This window comes from Aplysia californica, unplaced genomic scaffold, assembly GCF_000002075.1.
Source record: "Aplysia californica isolate F4 #8 unplaced genomic scaffold, AplCal3.0 scaffold00336, whole genome shotgun sequence".
Lineage (NCBI taxonomy): Eukaryota > Metazoa > Mollusca > Gastropoda > Aplysiida > Aplysiidae > Aplysia > Aplysia californica.
In genome coordinates, this window is record NW_004797606.1 from 114,887 (window position 1) to 119,885 (window position 4,999).

At 38.1% G+C, this 4,999-nt stretch overlaps 1 protein-coding gene and 1 long non-coding RNA gene across 3 annotated transcripts in view; both read right to left on the minus strand.

Moving 5' to 3' along the window:
- Positions 1-4,999, minus strand: part of LOC101861137 (neurogenic locus notch homolog protein 3) — a 53,043-nt gene that overhangs the window by 39,882 nt on the left and 8,162 nt on the right. The gene's annotated exons all lie outside the window — the stretch shown is intronic.
- Positions 978-3,617, minus strand: LOC101857960. The gene is made up of 3 exons (XR_220661.2): positions 3,592-3,617; positions 1,863-1,966; positions 978-1,146 (listed from the first exon to the last, which is right to left on the minus strand). It is a non-coding gene; the product is annotated as an uncharacterized LOC101857960 (long non-coding RNA).

Genomic DNA, 4,999 nt, shown 5'->3' on the forward strand with positions numbered 1-4,999 from the left:
CTACGCTTATACAGTTGCCCCTCCCCTCCCTTTATCTATCCAAAATTTATAGCTTTCCATCTCTGACCCAGTACCCCCACCTGTCGTTATGCATCATTTTATTGTGATTGTGACTACACCAATTAAGATTTAATCTGTCTTGCAAATTGGCGAATAGAGACAACTTTAATGCTGCAATGGTCAGGGAAGAGTTCACAATTCGTTGTGATCTCGCCTGGAGCGAACGTGTAGGCCCTACCGTCCCAGTAAATGAAGTAAGGTTAGGTGGAGAGCTCAGATGTGTGTGCAATGTTGTGAGATAAACAAACACGTCAATCAGTTCACACCAATTATGATCTGAAATGCAGGATCTTTTCCGAATTTAGACCCTCAGAGGGAACCAGAACGGGATCTTGGGGGTGACTTTTGAAAAGTTAAAAATTCTATTTTCTTAAAACAGTGGGATCGTAAGCAACTGTACATACTGATTGGTTACCAGAGACAACAGGGTTTCTTCTGTACTCATCTTCTGTGATGATGAAGGTTGCGGTTAATAAAAAGCCTATGTCGCTAAAGGACTAAAGACATGTAAGAAATGTTTGTTAAGTTTAGCTTAGGGAAAGATTGCTCATATTCTCTACAATGAGTTCTGAGTTTCATTAGTTCAGAAAACCTACAACATGGTAACAATAATATTGTTTTTTTAAGCAATGATTTCTTCATTTCTGTAGGCTACTTAAAAATATAACAAAATATCAGGCATGTTCAGAAAAAAATATGGAAGCATCACATCACTCAAAAGGCCACATTTTCACTATAAGTTCGTTCAGAAATGCTATATAAGCATAATGCATATAAACATATTATTGCAAACCATTACTTGGCTTATTAGACCATGCCACTGGAGTTGGCAATCTCAAGATACTACCGAGTGTGATCATAATTTTAAATCCACAAAACAAAAGGCAATATAAACATAGGAATGTGACTTACTTTCCGTCATCCATCTGTACACAAACACTCTTCTGTCCAGGTGTGGGGGATTTTGTTGAGACCTGGGTCACATAGTTAAAACCAGGCAGAGATGTGGAGTTATCTGGTTCCGTGGTGTTTACCAGAATGTCCACACCCGGGGTAGTTGGACCTGGTCGCACATTTGGAACAGATCTGTTGAATGAGAAATAATTCTTCAAAGAAAAGGAAAATTACAAACAAACAAATCCTACATTGCACAGAATCCTTTTCAATGATGAATTCTTGAACTGTTGAACTGTTTATGTTCATCACACCCTATTCAGTTGAAAAGATTTGCCATCTAGTTTCTTTCAGCGATTACATAACATATTGAGTGACCCTGGTTGTTTTCAGCCATAACAAATATCTACTAAACTCCATCCAGTATACATGTTATCTATTATCAAATATCATATTTATTGCATGGAACATTCATTTCTACGAAGTTTGGCATAAATACATGTAAATAAATGAAACAGTAATGGAGTTACAGGGAAACTTGTGATGACAAAGCGGGCTAGGTACAAATGTGGAATAGGCTTCCATACTAAAAGTCAATGACCCACCAAATATTTGAGAACAATAACAGCAAGGTGTAACTATAGTATGATCCATGGAAATGAGGTTAAGCAATATGTCAACAATTATCTAAATAATATCCAATAATATATTACTTCGTCACATAAACATATCCATTACTAAATAGTAGCTGTAGACTCAAGTTTCTGTGTATGTGTGTGTGTGTGTGTGTGTGTGTGTGTGTGTGTGTGTGTTTGTGTGTGTGTGTGTGTGTGCATAGCTGTATGTGTGTGCGTGTGTGTGCAAAATAGCCCTTGAATAATAAAACCTGTTGTCTTATATCATTATACCCAGGTTTATTTCCATTTGAGTAGACTGGAAAATCACAAAGCTTATGAACTTCACACAGGATAGTGGACCCACTTGGTGGAAACAATAGTGGTGAAAACTCATGCTGCAAAAGAAACAGACAGTACCATCAGTAAAGAATACAACACAATCTGAACTCCCAATTCAGATATGCAAAGCACATATCATGTAACGAAAACTTGCTAAGAGAAAAAAATCCTGAATTTATGAATAAATGCTTCCTTGACAACATTAAGGGTTTTGCATTTTTAAAGATTTGGTAAGGGTTTTACGGCACTCACAGCTGCATAAGGTCATATGAGCGCATGGGACACGTTAAACATTTTCAGTTGGTAGGAAAATTCGAAATTTTGCCAGGGTGGTGGCCGAAGCCTACTCTCATTGATTTTGGACCACCAAGGGATCTTTAACGAGCCCAACTTGCACACTGGACCTCTTTGATTTTTTAAACCCTTATCCGAGAAGGCTAGGTGTTAAACCTTTGTTAGATCCTACCTACAATAAGATCAGGGGTGTGGCTGAAAGACAGCAGTAAGAAAGAGCCAAGGAGTGGCAATAGGAAGGCTGCAGAAAGAAGAAAGCAGATGACAGAACATTGTTAGGAGAGCAGGAAAGGAGGTGAAAGAAGAAAATTCGCCACTTCTGTCTGGATTCGAACCCGGGACCTATTGTATGAGAGGCTAACACCTTAACCTCTTGACCACGAGAGCCTCTGACAACAAGGGTTTTGTTGAGCCAAAAAGTAAGGCACTGAACAAAAAAATATGGACAACATTCAAATCCTGGTCCTCATCATAGAGCATTTAAAGAAAACTTATAGTTTATATATCCAAGATTACCTGTGATGCCATGCCTCTTATTATTGATAGTAAATCTTTTTTTGTGGTTTCATCGACATGGATAGATCTTTCAACAGGTGAGCTGCTTAAATTTCACCAGGCCCAACTCAAGCTAAACAGGATGCAATATCTCAACAGAAAGATCAGTAAATGGACCTAACCACATAGGAATCATACTCCCATGTTTTGGGTTTAACAGGAAGGAGACTACATCATAACATTAAAGAAATAGTCTTGCCTAGTCAATAACCAAACTTGCATTCACAGGTAAAAACCCTAGTACCTATTTCAATGTAGGCCTACTGTACAAGCATTTAGCCTCTCATAAACTCAGCCTGCCTCTCCATACTACATTACAACAACAATACTTTTTTAATGACATTTGAATACTAATGGTGGTAATATTCTCTATAGGTGCCCTGTCATTTGCCATTTTTAAAATCCAATTTTTCCCCCTATAAAAGCTGTTGGACAGTGAGACTGTAGGGTCTCTCACGAGGCCTTAACAGATGAATTTTCTGCTAATCAAGAATTAAATGCCCTCTCACACAAAGGACTTCACTTTCTATAAACTTACACACCTTCTTTATGTAAGCAATAACCTTAACTCGGTTCCACTTTTGAAATGTTTCCCGTTAGAGTTATCTAAATGAATCTTGCATAAAATCAGCACAAAATGCTTGTCATACATCGTAACTCTAAAAAACCCCACCAAATTACCTGAAGCAAGCCGGATGCTAAACATAAAAAAAATTCTACAATGTATGATGCCTTAAAACATCCCTCTAATGAAAATAGTATAATACAACAGTAATAAAAATTAAATGATGTGTGTTATTTCATGCCTGTAGGTTTCCGTACTTATACGCACCTTAGTAAGCTGAGGGTCTGGGTCCACTGAAAAAAAATGCAATTTGGTTACATTGAACATCAATTTTTTAAATGAAAAAACTAAGTTAAAAGAGCGATGATGAAGTTCAGCATAATAGGCTTAAAATGTAGGATACAAGCTACTTTAAAATCACATGTAATTAAACAATCAAGAACACAAGTCCCTCTTGGCTCCAGAAAACTACAATGTGAAACAATCTAACTATCCAATTTTGAATTTGAAATTGTCAGACAACAGCCTTCTTGGCAACAATTAAGTCCTAACAATTAGGCTCTCTACCACCATTAAAAAAACTTTTGTAAACAGGTGTTGGTGACTCTACGCTGGACAGATCTATTGATTTAATATGTTCACACAATACAACATTGCACATCCAAAGAAAAGCAGGCAAAGTAAAAAAAAAAAAGCCTAAAAAATCAGCTAAGTAATTCAAACCATTTTGCACCTCAACAATGTTGAAAAAGAGATATTATATCAAACCATTAAGAAGTCTACAGTTCACTTTCAACTAAATATATAAGAACCCTACTCTAGGAGATGGAAAAGTAAAATTTAATGTTTTACCCCCACACAGAAGAAGAAGAAGGAGGAGGAGGAGGAGGAAGAGGAGGAGGAGAAGGAGAAGAAGAAGGAGGAGGAGGAGAAGAAGGAGAAAGGGGAGGAGAAAGGTGGGAAGAAAAAGGAGGAAGAGGAGGAGAAGAAAAAGAAGGAGGAGGAGGAGGAGAAGGAGGAGGAGGAGGAGGAGGAGGAGGAGAAGAAGAAGAAGAAGAAGAAGAAGAAGAAGAAGAAGAAGAAGAAGAAGAAGAAGAAGAAGAAGAAGAAGAAGAAGAAGAAGAAGAAGAAGAAGAAGAAGAAGAAGAAGAAGAAGAAGAAGAAGAAGAAGAAGAAGAAGAAAAAGAAGAAGAAGAAGAAGAAGAAGAAGAAGAAGAAGAAGAAGAAGAAGAAGAAGAAGAAGAAGAGGGTGTCTTCTCTCGTTGTAGAAATCATTTCGCCTTGTGGACAAGAATCAAAATCGATTTATCTCTAATTCAGTTGAGTCTGGCCTTAGCTTGATCATCAGAGTAGGCTTCAAAGAGCGTCACGATTTGTTCCTTTTGTCTATTTCCGTCTGCCTGGTCCTGTGCATGAGCGGAAATTGCCTTTTCTGTATTGCGGGCCTACGTTTGTACCGCAATATCTAAGGCCATGTTTTGGTTTGGGGTTTATACTCCCCTTTGCAAAACAGTAAGGATATGAGGCAAGACCTTAGGTTGTAAAGCCAACTGCTGTAGGGCTTGACCACTAGGATTGAGAGACATACACACACGCACACGCTCACACACACGCACACACACACACACACATACACACACACAGACACACACACACACACACACACACACACACA